Genomic DNA, 23,502 nt, shown 5'->3' with positions numbered 1-23,502 from the left:
CAAATATTTATTTCCTTTAATTCAGTGAATATCATTTAGAGGTATTTTTAAAAGATGACTTTGTCCTCTTTATTGTTAGTAAGCATGTTTATTACAACCTTTTCAGTCAAGGCACAAGCTGAATAATCGGTTAAGAGATAATGATTTATCATTGCAATAATCATTCTAATAATCGTTAGATGAGTCAATTATCAAAATAATCATTAATTGCAGTCCTATACTAGCTACAAATCAAAAAGAGAAATGGAAAATGTGCAGTCATACAGGGGTCTCAGGAGGTTAAGCAACTATGTATCATTGTATATAAAATATAAAAGTGCATATTAATGAAAATGATTAAATCTCATTCTCCCTTGTGTTCATTTAGTGAAAAACTGAGAAACATGCCTTCACTCTTTTTAGATTTTTATTCAATGCCTTTAAAATATTGAATCTACTTGGCTACAATGGCTGTTTGGATGAAATAATGGTTCATCTGGTTTATAATTTTTTTTTTTTTTTAAATCACTTCTGAGCCATTTACAGGCAAATACATAATTATCGAGATATAAAGCTCAGCAAAAAAAAGAAACGTCCCTTTTTCAGGACACTGTATTTTAAAGAATTTTTTTTAAATCCAAATAACTTTACAGACCTTTATTGTAAAGGATTTAAACAATGTTTTCCATGCTTGTTCAATGAACCATAAACAATTAATGAACATGCACCTGTAGAATGGTCATTAAGACACTAACAGCTTACAGATTGTAGGCAATTAAGGTAACAATTATAAAAACTTAGGACACTAAAGGGACCTTTCTACTGACTCTGAAAAACACCAAAAGAAAGATGCCCAGGGTCCCTGCTCATCTGTGTGAACGTGCATTAGGCATGCTGCATGGAGGCATGAGGACTGCAGATGTGGCCAGGGCAATAAATTGCAATGACCGTACTGTGAGACACCTAAGACAGCGCTACAGGGAGACAGGAAGGACAGCTGATCATCCTCGCAGTGGCAGACCACGTGTAACAACACCTGCACAGGATTGGTACATCTGAATATCACACCTGCGGGACAGGTACAGGATGGCAACAACAACTGCCCGAGTTACACCAGGAACGCACAATCCCTCCATCAGTGCTCAGACTGTCCACAGTAGGCTGAGAGAGGCTGGAATGAGGGCTTGTAGGCCTGTTGTAAGGCAGGTCCTTACCAGACATCATAAGGCAGGTCCTCCTCCCTCATGTGGTACTCATCCAGATATGACCCTCCAGCATGACAATGCCACCAGCAATACTGCTGGTTCTGTGCATGATTTCCTGCAAGACAGGAATGTCAGTGTTCTGCCATGGCCAGCGAAGATTCTGGATCTCAATCCCATTGAGCACATCTGGGACCTGTTGGATCGGAGGGTGAGGGCTAGGGCCATTCCCCCCAAAAATGTCCGGGAACTTGAAAGTGCCTTGGTGGAAGAGTTGGGTAACATCTCACAGCAAGAACTGGCAAATCTGGTGCAGTCCATGAGGAGGAGGTGCACTGCAGTACTTAATGCAGCTGGTGGCCACACCAGATACTGACAGTTACTTTTGATTTTGACCCCCCCCTTTGTTCAGGGACACATTATTCCATTTCTGTTAGTCACATTGATACTTGTTCAGTTTATGTCTTAGTTGTTGAATCTTTTTATGTTCATACAAATATTTACACATTAAGTTTGCTGAAAATAAAAGCAGTTGAAAGTGAGAGGACGTTTCTTTTTTTGCTGAGTGTATATGGAATACCATCAATATGTAGCCATATCGCTCAGTCCTAACAGTTATTCATTAATTCTAATTCTGTGTTCGATAGACCTTAGTAACTTCAAAACTAACAGAAATTCAGTGTAGTATTGTGGACTGGGTGATTTACACTGCCTGTAAATGTCCAAAATCTAAATGTTCAGTGCAAGACACCTTTAAATGCAGGACTATTTGTAACATATCTTTGAGTTGGATTTAAGAGGAAGTCCATTGAAAGAGTAGCCTATGAAAGGCCACGTGCCATACTGAAAGAGATTTCTGGTAATTTCACTTGTGGCCAAACATAATGACATGAAAAGGATCCTTCTGCCACTAATGGACCATTTAATGCCACGAACACAAGGCTGGTCTATACTCCGCTATCATACTGACCACAACAACATATACTACCATGTCAAGATTTCAACTCAATACAACTATCCAAACCGTTTATAAGATATGTCACATCTTTTCCTTTATATTGCATCTAAACATCCACCGGTTCAGAGAAGTATCAATCCACCTATCCGATCTGTGGAAATTCACAGTAAAGCTCAACATCACTCATTAAATGCATCTGGCTGAAGACATTATTTCAGGTCTCTGAATAAACGATTTTCACATATCAACAAAACAAAATAAAGTTCAAGACTCTAACACAAGTGAGAGAAATGTTGATTATAAACAATTCATTCAATACTGAAAAGTATCCAAAACAAATTGACCATTTTTGTGTATTTTTAATGTTTATTAGAATATCATATTTATTGCTAGTTTTGCAAAATGCTAATGGAAAAATCAATTGGAATTTGGGCTGGGCAATATATCGAATATTCAAAATATCATCACAATGATTTTAATGGCGATATAACATTAAGTGAATATTGCATGACTTTAATGCTCTTTTTATTTGGTCACTTTTTTTCCTAAATAGCAAATCATTAGACTAATTTCACAATACTTTCATAGCAAAAAGTATTCAAAATAACATTAAAATCGTGATATGGTCATATGTGATCATTGCACTACAAAAGGTAGGGATTTAATTAAATTAATACATGGTTTGTATGCACTTTACAATGCGCTCCAGGTGAAAGTGAAGTAAATGTTTCATATATTATATCAAAAAAATTCTACAAATCTAATCCTCAAAATAATACAATAATTCACATGAATAATTCAGTATTATAATATTCAACTGGGTACCACAAAAATTAGTGAAGCTAGTTTTTGCATACCCTGTTCGTTCACCAAAAAAATTATAGTAAAAAATAAAATGTAGGTAAATATTGCTTTTTATTAATGTATTGTGTTATTGGTGCATATAAATGAAAATAATTAAATATCATTCTTCCTCGTGTTTAAGAAGTGGAAAACTTTAAATCTACTTCGCTACAATGGCTGTTTGGTTGAAATTATGGATTCTGAAGTAATTCAATGAGTCATAGATTCTCTATGGACACATTGCAGAAAGAATCACCATTGGGGGCATATTATAATTAGTACTCATATATATGACTTTCCGTGCTACAGTATGTGAGTGTACTGTATATTTTATTTCAAATTTGCTTTTCATAATTTTAATCACGTTTTAGCTTTTTTTAAATTGTACAAATTTAACATATCTATTTATATGATGTCATGAACTTTTATAATAATGACACAAGTTGTTGTTTGAAATTTCAAATATATTTTTAACAAGAAATATTCACAAGGTTAGAACGTAATAATGAAAATAAATAGAATAATAAAAAAAAAAATGCATAATTCCACATATAGTTGAAGTCAGAAGTTTACATATACTTATGCATAAGTCATTAAAACTAATTTTTTAACCACTCCACAGATTGAATATTAGCAAACTATAATTCTGGCAAGTCGTTTAGGACATTTACTTTGTGCATGACACGAGTCATTTTCCCAACAATTGTTTACAGACAGATTGTTTCACTTTTAATTGACTATATCACAATTCCAGTGGGTAAGAAGTTTACATACACCAAGTAAACTGTGCCTTTAAGCAGCTTGGAAGATTCCAGAAAATGATGTCAAGTCTTTGGACAATTAGCCAGTTAGCTTCTGATAGGAGGTGTACTGAATTGGAGATGTACCTGTGGATGTATTTTAAGGCCTACCTTCAAACTCAGAGCCTCTTTGCTTGACATCATGGGAAAATCAAAAGAAATCAGCCAAAAAACTGTGGACCTCCACAAGTCTGGTTCATCCTTGGGAGCCATTTCCAAATGCCTGAAGGTACCACGTTCATCCGTACAAGTACGCAAGTATAAACACCTTGGGACCACGCAGCCATCATACCGCTCAGGAAGGAGACACATTCTGTCTCCTACAGATGAACATACTTTGGTGCGAAATGTGCAAATCAATCCATGAACAACAGCAAAGGACCTTGTGTAGATGCAGGAGGAAACAGGTAGACAAGTATCTATATCCACAGTAAAACGAGTCCTATATCGACATAACTTGAAAGGCTGCTCAGCAAGGAAGAAGCCACTGCTCCAAAACCGACATATAAAAAAGCCCGACTACAGTTTGCAAGTGCACATGGGGACAAAGATCTTACTTTCTGGAGAAATGTCCTCTGGTCTAATGAAACAGAAATTTAACTGTATGGCCATAATGACCATTGTTATGTTTGGAGGAAAAAGGGTGAGGCTTGCAAGCTGAAGAACACCACCCCAACCATGAAGCATGGGGGTGGCAGCATTATGTTGTGGGGGTGCTTTGCTGCAGGAGGGACTGGTGCACTTCACAAAATAGATGGCATCATGAAGGAGGAAAATTATGTGGATATATTGAAGCAACATCAAGACATCAGACAGGAAGTTAAAGCTCGGTCACAAATGGGTTTTCCAAATGGACAATGACAAGCATACCTCCAAAGTTGTGGCAAAATGTCTTAAGGACAAAGTTAAGGTATTGGAGTGGCCATCACAAAGCCCTGACCATAAGAAGGACCTAAACAAAAGTGGCACCGGACGGAGCAATGATGTTTTTGACTCTGACACAGACCAGCCTTCTATCTAACTGGGGCATTTAATTCAGTCAGTCATGCTCGAGACAACCGAATCGCCAGTGTCCTCTGCTGCTGGTCTCAACAAGTTATTATATTTGCCAACTTTGTTAGCTTTCCTTACACTGTTGTCATCTTATTTTGTGTGTTGTTTTGTTCTGTAAGGAGATTTTTGACCAGCTACTCAGTCAGTTCGGAAGAATGCGGCTATCTGTTAAGTAAACTAGTTGGATTCTCAATCAAGACATTAACATAATATTACATGCTATGGGAAATTCAAATTATAACCTTCTGCTACACCAATATAACGATTCCACTGTTACAGTTTAAAGAACTTAACAAGTTAAGCCATATATCATATAAAATAATGTAATTACATTATCTGTCGTCTTTGGTGTAGATGTCGTCTCTGACAATCTTGTTGAGCAATGTAATAACGTTGGATTGCATTACTCCGTATGTTTAAATATGTCCTCAAAACCAAGAGTAAAAGCTGCATACAAACACTGTGATGAGCCCTTTTTGTTTGTGGTCAGGTGAGGTAGTCACGTGAAACTATCATTTAGCCCTTACGTCATTGTTTGGTTTTCAAGACATTGGAAAAGCGCCGCCGGCTTACGAAAGGCTCCAGACTGCCCCGGCCATGAACTAGCAGATAACAGGCTCGGCACGAGAACCATCGCCGTTTGGTGGAAAAGAGTCAGTCTGGGATTACATGAAGAGACAGAAGCAATTGAGACAGCCTAAATAGATAGAGAACTTGCCACAGTTCTTCTAGGAAGCAGGTGTCCAGGTGTACCTAGGAGAATTGGTGCTGTTTTGAAGGCAAAGGTGGACACATCAAATATTGATTTAGCTTTTATGTTTACTGGACTTTGTATGACATTATAAATTAAAACTATTTATGGCATTTTTTGAAGACATCCTCACCATGCACAGTACTGTATAACTTGATATACTGATCGTGATCGGCCCGATCAGTGGCTGATCGATCGGTGCATCTCTAGTCAGCACGGTAAAACCCTCTATGAGAACCCTCTTTAATATTTTAGGTTTTGTACTTTTATGCACCGTTGTTAAAACCAATAAAAGTGGCACTTTTGTACAAATTTACCACATTCAACAACTAACTTTAAAAGCATTCATTGTTGGACGTCTAATCTTTGGCTGTGATCAATGTTCACATTATTATACATGATTCACAACTTTAATTGTGAGGTGTTGTGGAGATATTAAATACGTTTTTTTTTTTTGTTTTTTTTTTTTAATTCCTTTTCTTGATTTTGTCTGACATTGCAGTAATAAATAGCTGCAGTTGAACAAATGCGCAACAAAATGTTGGACGGTGCCAACTAGGAGTTGTGTACCATCAAGATTTTTATCCTAACAGTTATGCACTTTTAAACGTGCAGTGAGGATTGCCCTGTGACTCAAAACACAACACTCAATTGACAGACAATGATCGACAATATTGGGAAATGGCAAATCCACGGATCTGGGAAGTCACCAAATATATTTAACAGTGGCCAGGGTGTAAAACTAGCACCTGCCAATTTGCAAGCTCTTCGTCCAAATGTATTTCATGTACAAGTAATTTTACTCATCTACCCGCAACAGGCGGGTGACCTGTAAGACATCACGTAGTGACACATGACAAGAAATGCTGTTAGACACAAAGTAACGTGCTTGAAGGAAAACACTATTTTATTTTTAAGAACAGACAAAAGAAAAGCCATCAATGCTCGTGTCTGAATCGCTGTTTGTTCAGAGGTGTGCAGCACTAGCTTGTCTTATGGAACAGGCACATGTAAACAGTTATCACTGTTTTTTGTTTAATTTGTCTGAAAACTGTTTGCAAGAATAATGTCATCTACGAAAATGCTGCAAATAATCACAGATCATCTCAAGGAGGTGCTGTGAGTTTAGTTTGCTTTATTTCCAAAGATTTGGAAAATTTGGAAACATGTCAATGTGAAAATAAAGTGAACCTGTGTTTGTCACAATGCCCGATATGGACCACAATTATCAGGCCACTGTGTACTAACTGAAACTGAATCAAACAGAGTTGGTGAATTGGAACGGAATCAGGAAATCAGTGCTGATACTCTGCCTATGCAGACAGTTGACAGTGAGGCAGTTCACCAGGTTTTGGCACGGAGCTCATTCTGAATGCTGCTGTCTGCTGCTGAACGAACTGGTTCCTCTGGATGCTCCAGTCGTGCGCACGCACACCACCCACACCCATCCACCCACCCACACACACACCTCCTTTCACTGTACTCCCATAAAGATACTCCATTTCATCAGAGATAACACGTGTGAATGTGCTTGGCTCCTAAACCGTCACACAACTACAAGGGTTGCCACAGTGTACGGTGTTAGCGGTTTTACTCAGTACAAGGGACGACAACAAGTGTGAAATTTGATACCGGATAAAAGGGGGAAACATTACGAATGGAACTTCCCATATCAGTTCAATAGCCTAACAAACAGAAAAGCTTTAAAGAACCTAAATAAAGCATTGAAAGCCAGATGTTCTTTACCAACATATCAAATTACACAGGCACTTCATATATATCCTTTACATCTGAGATTAAATCATAAAATAATACAAAAACACATTCACCTCGAACCATGATTTATATTTCATTGATTATTCTCATCATTACAATTATTATGTAATTGTTTTTAGGTCTTAATTTTTATTAGTAATTTTCAGTCCTGTTGTCATAGACGGATACTTGCGTGATGTTTTTTTTTTTTTTACCGCTTCGTTATTTTAATTGCTTTTTCGTTTCGTTTGAAGTGCAATTTGAATTTAGAAATGTCTTTGGTTTAAGTTTTGAATTTAATTTTCAATGCAAAATCACTAAAGCAAGAATATTCACCGATCCCTCAGCCAGGGGGTTGCAATTGGAATTTGTGATATATATATATATATATATTGTGAACATTCACTGGCGGCCAAAAGTTTGGAATAATGTACAGATTTTGATGTTTTGGAAGGAAATTGGTACGTTAATTCACCAAAGTACCATTCAACTGATCACAAAGTATAGTCAGAACATTACTGATGTGAAAAACAGCACCAACACTATTTGAAAAGTCATTTTTGATCAAATCTAGACAGGCCCCATTTCCAGCAGCCATCACTCCAACACCTTATCCTTGTGTAATCATGCTAAATTGAATGAAGTTTAAATGAAGCTTAACATTGTCTTTGTTTTGGAGTTGCCACAGTATGCAATAGACTGGCATGTCTTAAGGTCAATATTAGGTCAAAAATGGCAAAAAAAGAAACAGCTTTCTCTAGAAACTCATCAGTCAATCAATGTTTTGAGGAATGAAGGCTATACAATGCTTGAAATTGCCAAAAAACTGAAGATTTCATACAAAGGTGTCCACTACAGTCTTCAAAGATAAAGGACAACTGGCTGTAACAATGACAGAAAGAGATGTGGAAGGCCAGATGTACAACTAAACAAGAGGATAAGTACATCAGAGTCTCTAGTTTGAGAAATAGACACCTCACATGTCCTCAGCTGACAGCTTCATTGAATTCTACCCACTCAACACCAGTTTCATGTACAACAGTAAAGAGAAGACTCAGGGTGCAGGCCTTATGGGAAGAATTGCAAAGAAAAAGCCACTTTTGAAACAGAAAAACAAAAAGAAAAGGTTAGAGTGGGCAAAGAAACACAGACATTGGACAACAGATAATTGGAAAAGAGTGTTATGGATCTTAAACCCATTGAGCATTTGTGGGATCAGCTAGACTGTAAGGTGCGTGAGAAGTGCCCGACAAGACAAGTGCTACAGGAAGCGTGGGGTGAAATGTCACTGAGTATCTGGACAAATTGACAGCTAGAATGCCAAGGATCTGCAAAGCTGTCATTGCTGCATGTGGAGGATTTTTTGATGAGAACTCTTTGAAGTAGTTTAAGAAGTTCTGAAAAAAAAATTCAAATTGTAATAGTAATTTTTCACATTATTAATGTCCTGACTATACATTGTGATCAGTTGAATGCCACTTTGGTGAATAAAAGTACCAATTTCTTTCCATAAGAGCAACATCTGTGCAAACTTTTGGCCACCAGTGTATTTCTTGCATATCGCCCAGCCCTATGAGAGAACAAAAAAATTTTATCCACACGCATTCAAAGCCATTATCCTTCCAAAGCAGCTAAACTGGGCCCTGGGATGAAAGGTAATAAAACACCAACATTAAACCCTCAACAACCCACAATAAGTGATGTATTTGCCCAGACAACAAAATACCTGACCGGTTGCCCATGATGGGGAGAATGCACGGCTGAAGTAGGTTCGTTGTCAAAGAGATGTTGCCCTTCACAACTGTTGAAAAGCCATCTTTCAAAACTTTGAACAAACATTTTAATTGCACTTCATTGTTTTGAGTTTCATTTCAATTTTTAGTTTGAAATCAAGCTGCCTTGCGTTACTGTGTAGGCTGTTGCTTAAGGAAAACTAACCCATAGTACATCTTAGCATCCAACCAGCAGTAATACAGGTGTTAAGTCGGATTGAACATGAACACCGCACTGGTGTGAAAATTATGATATTGTGGCAAGTCTTATAACTACTTTTTCCACCTACTTCTCACTCTTCAAACAGTACACAACCTGCAGAAACAGTAAGAGTAGTATGGTGTTCTGAACACAGTCTAAAATTTTCCCATCAGGTTTGAGCACATTACTCCCTGTCATTCAGTCGAACGCTAGTGCTGCAAACAGAATGCAAAGCCTTTATCTCAAATGCAAATGATGAGGTGTCACATGCAAAAGTGTGTTAGCGTAGAGCGGGCTGCTTGTACAGTATTGTAGTGTCATTGCTGTTTACACTGCTTATTCAAAGCAGCACATAAGCCTCATAACAGACCTGTATTCAAACAAGCTGGGGAATATCAGCACGGGTGACACGCTGGACACATGCATTGTTTTTCGCATTAAACACTCGTGCGGTTCCGCCAGAGACATTTAACAGGAATCAGATCAACCAGTATGTCCATTACATTGCTCCACACATCACATCAGCATTTAAAACATGGTCTCAATAAGACTTATTTTAAGGATACAATAAGTATTATCTACCACTCTGCCAAAGCTCTGCAATGAACTACAAAACCCGGAATGTGGACAGCTTTTGACACAACTGATGCCAAATGCTATTATCCCTCTAAGAGAGACACTTCTGATGTTGCTCCCGTGCTGAGGGAAATATATAAGCGCAGATGGCAGACTCAAATGTGTATAGTAAAACCCACAAATTTCTTGAATCCGAGCTAAATAAATTCAATAATATCAATTTTCAATTGGGGTCGATTAAAATGTCCATTGGTTTTCTTTCGGAATGGAGCTGAAGCGGTGATAAATATTGGAAACAAGGTGGAAATACGCAGCACTTCGTGAATAGACACAAGGCGTAAGCGTTCTTGGTAAGAGTTGTTCTTGGCATGAATAGTCAAATGCGTTTCAGGGACATAATGCCCGTGCTGTCGCATAATCGCTGAACTTATGTATAAATCTGTTAATTTGACACGGAAATGCCATTATACTGCGAGCGAGCAACATGATTATCGCTCCCATTATTAACAATGAAAGTGAATATAGTGCAAGCGCGTGACACTGGAGTGGTCTAGTTTTGCCTCATTCACATCGCACGGCTCATTTTACAGCACCTTTGACAAGAAAGGCAGAAATAGCTAAAAATGCTTTATGTAGCTGCTGGGTGAAGAGAAATGCTTAAAATAGACAACTTCATCCTTATTAACACTTATAACATTTCTAATTTTCCATCTTTCTAGGGCTCCACCTGACATATGTAGGTAATTTCTCTGCCTTGTGAATCAGCCATTTTAATAATACAAGTAGGCATATATACCAATTTATGTCACATAAATAATATACATTCACATTTAAAATATCATCCCATTATCCATCTTTAATATATATATATATATTCTCTATTTTCCATAAACATCACAAGTGATTTAGCAGCAAGGTCCCCTCTTTCAAGATCCCATCTGTTAATTTTCAGTCCATTTTGTCAATTTGAATCTGGTAAACATTAAATTGAACTCTTAAAAATTGATAGTTAACCCAAAAATGAAAATTCTGTCATAACTGACTTAATTTTTTGAAAACCTATATGATTTTTTTTCATCCATGGAGCACAAAAGGAGATGTTAGGCACAATAAGTCTCAGTCACCATTCACTTTCATTGTATGGAAAAAACATGAATGAAAGTGAATGGTGACTGGGACTACGATTCTGCCCAACGTCTACTTTGTGTTCCATTTAAATTTCTCTTCTGTGGGCTTCGAACAAATGAGGTAGGGTAATGGTGACAGAATAAAAAATTTGGGGGTAAACTATCCTTTTGACTAGGCTACCTGTTTAAGTATTTGTTAAATGTATTAGCCAAAAACAACAATATAAATGTGATTTGGTACATGATTGCATTACGTCTTGCTGGGAAATGAGTGACTGAGTAACAATGAATGTTTGATAATGTAGTTTGCTGACTCTAGTTGTCATATGACCTTCTTCCTACTGCATTCCAAAAACAGCCCAATACAAGATTTCATGGACGCAAAAAGCACTGCAAGTCAGCAGGTCAAAAACATTGTGGCATCTTCACCTTGTAAGTTTGAAATCCATTATCAAACATACATTCAGAGGAATCTCTCACAGTGCCGGTGTCCCATGATAAGGCCTCTATAAAATCTGCTCACGCAGGACTCTTTACAGTTCGCACGGCTTTGATGTAAACTAAAGCCTATAGGCTCTTAAAAAATGGGATAAGCTCTTTGATATGTCCTGCCCAAATTCCACGTTCATGAAAGAACAGATTTCATATTAGCAAACTATAGTTTTAGCAAGTTGTTTAGGACATTTACTTTGTGCATAATAAATTTTTCCAACAATTGTTTACAGACAGATTGTTTCACTTTTAATTGACTAGATCACAATTCCAGTGGGTCAGAAGTTTACATACACTAAGTTAACTGTGCCTTTAAGCAGCTTGGAAAATTCCAGAAAATGATGTCAAGCCTTTAGGCAATTAGTCAATTAGCTTCTGATAGGCTAATTGGAGATGTACCTGTGGATGTATTTGAAGGCCTACCTTAAAACTCAGTGCCACTTTGCTTGACATCATGGGAAAATCTAAAGAAATCAGCCTCATAAGACATCAGAAAATGTTTTTGGACCTCCACAAGTCTGGTTCATCCTTGGGAGCAATTTCAAACACCTCAAGGTACCACATTCATCTGTACAAACAACAGTACGCAAGTATAAACATCATGGGACCACGCAGCCATCATACCACTCAGGAAGACGACGAATTCGGGATGATCGTAGTTTGGGGCAAAAAGTGCAAATCAATCCCAGAACAACAGCAAAGGACCTTGTGAAGATTCTGGAGGATACAGGTAGACAAGTATCTATATCCACAGTAAAATGAGTCCTATATCGACATAATCTAATAGGCTTCTCAGCAAGGAAGCCACTGCTCCAAAACCGCCATAAAAAAGCCAGACTACAGTTTACAAGTGCACATGGGGACAAAGATCTTATTTTTGGAGAAATGTCCTCTGGTCTGATAAAACAAAAATTGAACTGTTTGGCCATAATGACCACAGTTATGTTTGGAGGAAAAAGGGTGAGGCTTGCAAGCCGAAGAACACCATCCCAACCATGAAGCATGGGGGTGGCAGCATCATGTTGTGTGGATGCTTTGCTGCAGGAGGGACTGGTGCACTTCACAAAATAGATAGGATCATGAGGAAGGAAAATTATGTGGATATACTGAAGCAACATCAAGACATATGCCAGGAAGTTAAAGTTTGGTCCCAAATGGGTCATCCAAATGGACAATGACCCCAGGCATACCTCCAAAGTTGTGGCAAAATGGCTTGAGGACAACAAAGTCCAGGTACTGGAGTGGCCATCACAAAGCCCTTACCTCAATCAGATAAAACATTTGTGGGCAGAACTGAAAAAGCCTGTGCGAGCAAGGAGGCCTACAAACCTGTACTCAACTGTAGTTCGCCCAAAAATGAAAATCCTCTCATTATTTAGGTCACATCCACACATTTGAAATGCATCTTTTTCACTATGTTTTGGCCTTCTGCTCAAACGGACATGCGTTTCTGTCCAGCAAAAACAGAGCTTTTCGAAAACTCTCCCCCAAGTGGATAAATCTGAAAACACCATCTTCGGGTTGTAGTGTGGACAGGGAAAACTAAGATATCTGAAAACAATGACATATTAGTCATGTGATGCAGTCATGTGATCCATCCAACCCAAAACAATCAAGATGGCAGCCTGTGTTGCAGCAGCGTTGTTTTGCCTGCTGTCCACTTTGATAGCATTGTTAAAGATAAATGTTACTTTGTACAACCTTCACATTGCATTCCTTCAAAGGCAACGGGAAGGTACTCAGAACTGCTGTCCGGGTGTGGAACACGAGGACAATTGCATCTTACACCGTACACGGAACAACTATTTTTCGCATTATCATCAAGGGGATTTAAGCTTTTTCATACGTTTCATTATGGATGAGCAATTTTTGGAAAACGGCAGTGTGGACAGAGAGTGAAAAAACGTAAACGCATTTTTAAATATATCCGGATTAGTGTGGACGTAGTAGGGCTGGGCGATATGTACTAATGCAAAAACAGACATTTTGAATTAAGAGTGTGAGGTGTTTTATGTGTGCGTCATAAGGTCAAGACATTATGTCCAGCCCCAAATGTGGAACTGAAGTAGGAGTTAATATGTTGGTTATTGCAGCGCTTTTCCTGCAAATGTAATGATATTCATTTGGCGTTTGGAAAACTGAAACAAATGCTCCTAAGAGTGTGCCTAAACAAAAATGTTAACGTCGAGCCCTGTATTTGCTGACTTCCCCGATCCATGGTTTTGGCATTTCCCTATATTGTCGATCATCAACTGTCAACTGAGTGTAGCAATCGGCACCGGGATCTTTGTAAGATATCGTCGATATCTGATAACACTGTCCTATCGCCCAGCCCTAGGACATAGCCTTATTCACCCTCATTCCATCCCAGATTTGTATGACTTTTCTTCTGCAGAACACAAAGATTTTTAAAAGAATATCTCAGCTTGGTAGGTCCATACAAAGCAAGTGAATGGTGACCAGAACTCTGAAGGTCCAAATATCACATAAAGGCAGTATAAACCTAATCCAGTAGTTTAATTCATGTCTTCTAAAGCAATCTAATCAATTTTAGGGTAAGGACAGACCAAAATATAATGAAAAAAATAACTCCTTTTTCACTATAAATCTTGATATCAGTCAGCTTGGCGATCATAATTTCAAGCTATGGTGTGTTATCGAGCTACAATGGATAATGAAAATGGATTTAAATATATAGGGGCCTGGTTAGCTCAGCGAGTAAAGATGCTGACTACCACCCCTGGAGTCGCGAGGTGGAATCCAGGGCATGCTGAGTGACTCCAGCCAGGTCTCCTAAGCAACCAAATTGACCCGGTTGCTAGGGAGGGTAGAGTCACATGGGGTAACCTCCTTGTGGTTGCTATAATGTGGTTCGCTCTCGTGGGGCGCATGGATGCCACGGAGAATAGCGTGAGCCTCCACACGCGCAATATCTCCGTGGTAACGTGCTCAACAAGCCACGTGATAAGATGCGTGGATTGACGGTCTCAGTCAATTGAGGCAAGTCACTATGCCACCACGAGGACTTGGAGCGCATCAGGAATTGGGCATTCCAAATTGGGGAGAAAAAGGGGAGAAAATACAAATACAAATAAAAACGAAAATGGATATATATTTTGGTCTGTTCTCACCCAAAATTGAGTGGATCACTTCAGAAGACATGGATTAAACCACTTGAGTTATATGGATTACTTATATGCTGCCTTTATGTTCTTCTTGGAGCTTAAAAGTGCTTGACTCAAAAACACCTCACTCGTCCATCAAAAAAACTGTGTTTTGCTATAGAAAGTCCTACTACTTTAAAATGGCATGAGGGTGAATAAATGATCAGAGAATTATCATTTTTGGTTGAACTATCCCTTTAAGACATCTGATGAAGTCCCAAAAATGAGTGGTTCAACAACAGGCCAATGTTCAGTGTCCATTAAATAACCAACTCATATTCATAATTTGTGATTCTCATTACTCATTAAAAGAACAAATGAGTAAATACACTATTAATGTCTCTAAAGTTGTGTAATAAGTTGAAGAATAAAATGTGATCTGAAGGAAAAGGCTACAGAAAGAACTTGCAGCAGGAACATGCAAACAACTCTAGAAAAATGGCAGACAGGAAACATGCTCACAACAGCTTCCTGCAACAGGATTTCTGCTGCCTGTCACAGTACTCTATGGCCGTGGTAGTCAAAAATGCTCAGGACACCTTCTGATTTTGACTGCTAAATATTTCTATGCTAAACTCAAACTTAAACACGATCCACCCATACAAACCCATTTTAATGACATTGGCATGTGGCCTGGACAATTATTTGTGAGATTCAGCCCTGTATTGCTAATTTTCCTCCCATCAGAGGGTAAACATGACCCTGTCATTCATACAGACCTGCTGTCGAGCTACGTAACATTACTACAAACTAACAAATCAAACACAAAATGCCATGATGATACAGTTAAAGTGGCATAAACAACATGCAGCTGAATTAAATTGCCTCAAAGACTAAATCAAAGATCAAACATTTATGTAGGGGCACGTTAACTCTCTCTGACGAGACAGCTGGGGAAAAAAAATTAAATCAGCACTATCACTGACCAAACCCATAATCCTAAAAGCCGCCATCAACAGACGGCAAGAATTTAATCCTATTCAGAGCTGCAACTAAAAACATCAAGTGGGATAAAAAGAGATCAGAAAAATGCATTACAACAAAAACAAATATTTATGAGGTTCACATACATTTAGCTTGTTTGTGTAAAGATTACAATTTTAAGATAGTAGTAAATATTTAGGCCTACCATTAACACAGAAGTTTCTATGCCAGACCGTTATAAACAATGGATGAAAAAGCACATGCAATTTCTAATGCACTTGCTTCACATCTCTTCTAAATTCTAAAGTAGCTACTTAATATTTGAACATATTGACCGTGTTTCTGCTAAATAAAATCTCTCTCCATACCAAATGGATCAACACTGTGATGTTAAACCTTATGCCATATTTGGCATACTTCCCTAGAACCGGCAAGACTGTGGCAAGCAATTTGAAAATCCTTTATGGATATGAACACAGGCTGATGGTTTTAGAAGATTTGGAACTCAAACAGAAAAATCTTTCAGGTTTTTTATTTCACACACTGATTCTGGGGTTGTGTTACATAAGACTATATACTATTACAGCATGCTCGTATGCTCGCCATTCACTCTATACAGTATATGACGGATGATGAGCTACAAACCAGAGTAAAAAAGTTTTCTTTTTTTATCTACTTTACAAAACAAAAAAAAAGAAAAAACAGAAAGAAAACTGTCCTCCATGTAAAATTCAACCTTACAGTAGTGATGTCAAAAGAACCAGTACTTCAGTACCAAGTCGACACTAAAATAAAAAAAGATGTTATGATACCAGTGTTTCTGCAGTACCGAGCACCGGCTCAATGTGGTAACTGTGCACTGTTTGACTGACAGACAGCTGCCTTCAAATGCTCACAATCTAATTTGGATGTGTGCTCTGTTACTCCTTTTACACTGAAATGGACAAGTAATCAAATTAAAAACATGTTTATTAAACTGCAAATGGATGTGAATTTATTAAATAAATATACAGTATGCATGTGCTGTACACTTCAAAGTGAATGTGTGAAGCTGCTCATATGCTGAAAACACCACATTTTATTGGCATCGCGTGCTGTGCTTATTGTAGTGAATAACAGAAGAGAGCACACATTTACTGTGAAGTGTGCAGCGCCTGCAGACTTTATATTTACATAACTAAATCGCAGCATTTTGCGCTTCTAATGTCACACTGGGTCATATAACCAAAAACTTATCCGGAACTGTGAAACTACCGTCAAAAACACAGAACCAGAAACACCTTCAAGGCAAAATAAAAGTTTGATTCAAAATAAAAGCTGGACGAGTGTAATTTGAGAAATTGTGACAGAAATATATTACTAGTGTTAAGTAAAATGCATTTCATTATTATTATCGTTATTATTCAGGGTTTCTGCAGGTTCAATGGAATGAAATTTAAGACTTTTTAAGGCCAAATAAAAGAAAAATGTAAGACCACTTTTGCAATAATAATAATAATAATAATAATAATAAAAACATATTAAATAATTAATTAGCTGGTAAATACAAAACCACTGAGGCTACTTGGATGTCTCTGGACATGTTTTTTATATTTTATTGTGCATTTATGCATTTTCTTTTTTTAAATAAATTAATACATTAAAACTCTTAATGAATTCATTAGAATGCATGTAGCCTAAAGTACGTAGCCTATATTGTGACCCTTCTCTTTAGTCACTTGCTTTCCAGCAAGATGTGACGCAATAGACTAATGCTTTAGCAATGTCACCACTTATGTCAAACACGATAGTGGTGGCAAAAATCATGCGTAAAAAGTAAACTTTTATCGGATTATGTTGTTGAAAAATGATTCCGAGGGCTCTAGTTGACTGCTGTGGCTTCAAGATCATCCACAGAGCTGACTGGACTGAGGAGATCATTTCAACTCACAACTTTGCAACAAATATTTATAGCGAACATGATTACATGTTTGTTATTAACTCATTTCATTATAGTAATTGTATCGCTAAGAATATGTATGCATTTATGATGGTTTTGTGTCATACTTTCGTTTATTCATCTATTCTGTCAGATCTAACACAACAGTTTTTCTGCATTCTGCCACCACTAATTGCAAATGCGCTGACATTTTTGTAAACAAGTGGACTGGTCTATAGACCTCATTCACAGTAGCACCATGTTTGATTTTTAATGGGAATGGAAACGAAGCTGTGAGGGATAGACTTACCATTTCTTCAATGGCATGCACGGTATAAAGCTGTAAAAAGCTCCTAGATCCCATCTGATTTTCCACAACTCAGTTTTGGAAGTTTTTTTTTTTGTCTACTGAGTGTCCTTGAAAATATATTTTTCCAATGTTTTGTCTGCGGAACAACCAAAAACACTTTACACTGCAGTACAGCCCATTGAAGAGACTATACGTCTATCCCGCACATCCTCGTCAAAAATTAAATATGGCACTGCTGTGAATAAGGTCTAGCATGTGCCCAATAACATTTATATATTTTTTCTTGGCAGATACCTTTAACAAATACTTTAACAGGTAGTTAAAGGGCAGTTCATTTAAAAACTCACCCTCGAGTCAGTATGAATTTTTCTCTGCCATGGAACAAAAAAGATTAAGCGAAAGGTTTAGTCTCAGTCACCATTCACTGTCACTGCATCTTGTTTTTCATTCAATAAAGTGAATGGTGACTGAAACTCCCTAATATCTCCTTTTGATATCCACTGAAATAAGAAAGTCATACAGGTTTGCAACAGCATGAAGTTAAGTGATGCCACGATTTAAAAGGCGTCAAAAGACCGCTCCAAACTCGCGTGCTTGCAAATTGCAACGTTGACAGCTTTGTCGATTATAAGCAAGAGCGACAGTGTTAGTGCATCGCTCGCTTAGAGACGCAAAATAACGCCATTTGCATTTCTGATTAACAGGTTTATGAAGGTTTATACATGTGTAACATTATAAGTTCAGTAAAAATAAGCTTCCCTGCACGCGCTCACACTAAACTCAAGTGTTAGCTGCTAAACGATGGATGCACGAGAGAGCGAGCGAGCGAGAGAGAGACGATTTTGAGAGTAGATTCTGCCGTTTTAAGTGTCTCCTCTATTCACGCCCCAAAATGTAAGACTTCAGCAAACGAAATTTAAGACTTCTTGTAATTTAGATATCTAAGACTTTTTAAGGACCCGTGGGTACCCTGTTATTATTATTGAACCTATATCTCACAAGCAAGCATGCTGTTGTAATGAATGTTTGTTTCATTTACAATGTGATTCTCTGTTGTGCAGCACTTTATTTGAAAAAAATAAGAGCAGTGATGTGTTTTAGATTATTTTATGAGGATCTTTACTGAGGCACTTCATATGATACAAAAACTGCAATGGTACGTTGAAAAGTAATTGTTTTATTTTCATTTGATTAATGTTTGGATTCATTTGATTATACAATTTTGATAATGAAATTGAATTAAACTTTAAAACATGGAATTCAGAAATAAATGTCATAGGGTTCTATTAAAAAAACTTTAAGCAATGTTTACTTAATTGATATAAACTTCAAAGAAAACATGCTATGGTTTTAATGTATTATTTGCATTTAAATTTAGCATTTTAATAGGCTTTAACATTTAAAGGAGTGTGTTCAATAATATATTACCTATTTTTTCTGTATTGAAATTGGTATCGAGAATCATGAAATTTATTATCGTACCAACTACTGAAATTTTGGTATCGTGACAACACTACCTTACTGTATTGTCCTGTATATCAACACTGACAATGAGCTAATAATATTTGTAAATGACATCTGCAAGTATGAGTAATGTGTTCTGATCAAATTAATATGTACATTACTTAGCAGGTATTTATATACACATTTAATTTGTAGCCTAGTATTTGATACATACATGTATGCATGTGTAATATAATATGTTGTGATGTTTATATAAATTATATAGCTTATATCATGTGTTTAAATCAGATCTGTTCAGGTGAATAATAGTATTTCAGAAATCATACATTTTAACATTAGACTTTACGTTTCGATTTTAAATTCACTATTGTTTTTTATAGAATTGTTCTATAATCTTTACAGTATATAACACAATTACATCATTAGTAACTGTAATTAAATTACTGAAGAATTAAGAGTAATCCCTTACTTTTTTCACTGAAAAAGTAATTTAATTACAGTAATGAATTACTTATTAATGCATCACGCTGAATGTGATGTGCAGAGTGTTGAGGCAGGGCTGTCTTCATCAGTCGCCATCTTGTTGGCTGCAGAAGCAGCAGCTGTAGGCCGTGAACAAACACACATTCATTCATTCATTCAGCACACTTCAGACACACACGCATACAGGTTTCACCACAACATCATGAGCACAGAAGGCTTTTAAGTGCTTTAAAACACACCGGCATTACTCGATCGATCGTACGAGCACACGAATATGATTCCCATCTGTACACTGATCAAACAAACTGAGGCTGATCTATAATCGCGCTGCTCTTCCTCGTTCACGTTTCCTCTACGAATACACTGCAAAATCACTCGTATGCAACACACACACACACACACACACGACAAAGCACAGATTAAAGAGATCGAGCGAATCCCATTAACTCGCGTTTAAGGTCATTAAAAGCACAGGCTCAGTGAAAACCCAAACACACCAACAATCGTGACATAAACACTTCACATATATATAAATATATATCTATATATAAATCATCGCTGTAACCGATCATTCATCTCAGCGACTGAAATAATCAAACGAACCACTTAGGGGTAAAAAAAAAAACAAACAAAACTAAACACACGCACATACGTGCACTATTTCACGGTGATACATGACAAATATGCTCCAACAGTGCGAGTCCGTGATGAAGTGTGGGAGGCATTGGCTTTATCCTCCATCTTCACAGTCCATTTCATCATCATCTGCATTTGCAGCTAGATATGCACCAATGCATGCCCATGCCGTTCAGATGCATGTTATACTGTAATTTACATCAGTGCAACAGGCCAAATGGTGAACATTGAGAAATGTCAGGTTTACCAGCTATACTGCCGATCATGCCACATCAACGCGATTTTCTAAACATGCAGATATCACTGTTAGTAGCAGCGCGAATAACCTGCTAATAATTGTTACTATTAATTACAGATTAATAAGACAGCAGCTTGATAACGAGTACAGCTAGTGAGCTAACCGCCCATCTCTGGCACATGACCGTGATTTGAGGAAGTTAACACATACTAAACCAGTTATGTGGCCTGGTCATTATCCACAAACGATATTTGCTGCAACTAAACTGAGAAAATGCACAATTACAGGCGCGAACAGACTATTGTGTGCGTGTTTGTAAAGCCCGACAGCGGCCCCCACCCCACAGCACCCCAAAAGAGCCCAGTCGAGTCAACGGGGCATTTACTGAAGAGATAAGTACTGACCTGTGTTCAGTCGGGGCAGTTTGTTGTGTATCTATCATTGACTGTAAACAGCGAGCAGAGATCCACAGCTGCCCGACCAGCAGACAGTCCGTCAGTCAGTCAGCGAGGAGCGGCACTCCCCGAACCCGCAGCCGCGACAGCTGCAACCGCGCCGATTTGGATGCAAAAAAACAACACGCTTCAGTCAAATGTCTTGTGAAGAATGCGGCCGGCAACACGCTCGCTCCAGTGTCAGCCGTTCTGTATGTCCCACACGCGTCGTTCTCCGGTGCTGGAGTGTTTCTAGTACACGCAGTATGTCAGGCGCTCGCTCCGGCCATCAGACAGCAGAGATGTACGCGGTGACCCTGCTCTAACGGCTGGGAAACCCCACGCTGCGCCTACGTCACCACGCAACCGATTCGGTTGTTTCGGCGCGAAATCACGTCCATACTACACCACAGGGAATCATACCTAGATCAGGGCTGGGCAAGTTTTTTATTACAATTTTAAGCCCAGAAATAGCTAATGCATTATGCAAATTTGTGTATATGTGACTGATGGGACTTCTGCCTTAAGTACTGCTCTACAAATGTAGATACTTTTCCGTGAGGCCACAGAAAAACTTGATAAAGGCTGAATGTAATTATACATTTTACCATCTCTGCTTCCCAGGTAATTTTTAATTCAAATAAACTCTATAAATCAGGGGTCGGTATAAGGCTACAACGGGGCTAAAAGCACACCTTAAGAAAAATGTGCATTTTCTGGTCACAAAATGTATCAAGATCAGAAAAAGATTTTCTAATAAAAATGTCTTTTTATCGATTACTGATAATGTTAGATAAGATAATGTTTATTCAAAATAACTACTTCAGAAAAGAGCTCTAGTGCACCATTTCATGTTAATTTCAAACACATTTGGCATTTGATAACATCTCAAGTACAAATTATTCTTCATTATGATTGTATCAATCAAGGTGAGTCCACTTTGAACATTTTTCACAACAAATCCATTCGACCCACTTAAGAAAAACTATGTCTTTTATGGGAGGCTTTTTACCCCAAATACTATCCTTTCACTTTGGACGGTCTTTTGATTTATTCACCTTGAACAAAACTAACTATAAATCTACACTAATTTTAGCCACCTACTGGTCGGGGTTGATCAAAGGTGGAGATTTATAGTTAACAAATGACTTAAATATGATCTGTTTCGCGTTTTGTTCCTTTGGTAAATTTTTATTTTTCCATGATGGGATTGGCATTTCCGTGGAACTGCCCAACATATGCATAATACGAATTTGTGATGATTTACTATATACAGTACAAACATGTAAAATGAGAGTTCTGTTTTATTGAACTGCAAAAACAAGTGCAAAAATGTTTTAGAAGTACAAAATAATCTTTTTCACATCAATCATCATGCTTTGATATTTACTTATTTTTCAATATATTTTTATCTTCTATTTATTTTTCTCTCAAAGTGGCACTCTTTTAAAATGTTGGCCTGACATGTGTTCAACAGATCCGTTCCATGCTAAATAGAAAGAATTACAATAAAAAGCTTTTTTTACCTCTTTGTACATTTTTAAAACAAAATTCCTGAGCAAAACAGTGGTCTGATGACAAAATAAGTTTTTTGTTAAAATCTGTATCGGCCAAAAATTTTCATATCAATGCATCCCTACTTAAAACATTACCCATGAATGTGTTCTGCTGTGGATTTGAAAGGCCCAATCTCACACCCCACACCCGCTCTGACCTTCACTTCACACAAACATCAACACCTCCTGCAACCCCCTCCTCCCCCCTGCTGCTACTCAACTTGCACTTAAGATCTGTGAAGAATCAAAAGACAAGGAAAGCACAGGGCCCAGACGGTGTTCCACCCGCTTTTCTAAAATCCTGTGCTAACCAGCTGGCCCTCATCTTCACAATGATCTTCAACAGATCACTGGAGCAGTGTGAAGTCCCATGCTACTTCAAACACTCAATCATCATTCCTGTCCCAAAGAAACCCAAAATCACAGGACTTAATGACTACAGACCTGTCACTCTGACGTCTGTGGTCATGAAATCATTTGAGAGACTGGTGTTGGCCCACCTGAAGGACATCACTGGACCCTTTCTAGATCCCCTTCAATTTGCTTATCGAGCAAACAGGTCTGTGGATGCAGTCAACATGGGATTGCATCATATCCTGCAACATCTGGACAGACCAGGGACATATGCAAGGATCCTTTTTGTGGACTTCTGTTCGGCTTTCAACACCATCATCCCAGCTATTCTCCAGACTAAATTACACCAACTCTCTGTTCCCACGTCTGTCTGTCAGTGGATTACCAGCTTTCTGACGGAGAGGCAGCAGCTAGTGAGACAGGGGAAATTCACTTCCAGCACCTGTACAATCAGCATTGGTGCCCCCCAGGTATGTGTGCTCTCCCCACTACTCTTCTCCCTGTATACAAA

General features: G+C 37.9%; 1 protein-coding gene across 1 annotated transcript in view; it reads right to left on the bottom strand.

The window, feature by feature from the left end:
• LOC127424278 (guanine nucleotide-binding protein G(I)/G(S)/G(T) subunit beta-1) overlaps positions 1-21,392 on the bottom strand; it is an 83,448-nt gene extending 62,056 nt beyond the window's left edge. The window contains exon 1 of the mRNA XM_051669301.1: positions 21,052-21,392. The gene's annotated coding sequence lies outside the window, so the exon portion shown is untranslated. The remainder of the gene's footprint in view (positions 1-21,051) is intronic.
• Between the last annotated feature and the right edge of the window lie 2,110 nt (positions 21,393-23,502).

This window comes from Myxocyprinus asiaticus, chromosome 33 (assembly GCF_019703515.2).
Source record: "Myxocyprinus asiaticus isolate MX2 ecotype Aquarium Trade chromosome 33, UBuf_Myxa_2, whole genome shotgun sequence".
Classification (NCBI taxonomy): domain Eukaryota; kingdom Metazoa; phylum Chordata; class Actinopteri; order Cypriniformes; family Catostomidae; genus Myxocyprinus; species Myxocyprinus asiaticus.
This window is presented reverse-complemented; position numbering and strand designations above follow the sequence as displayed.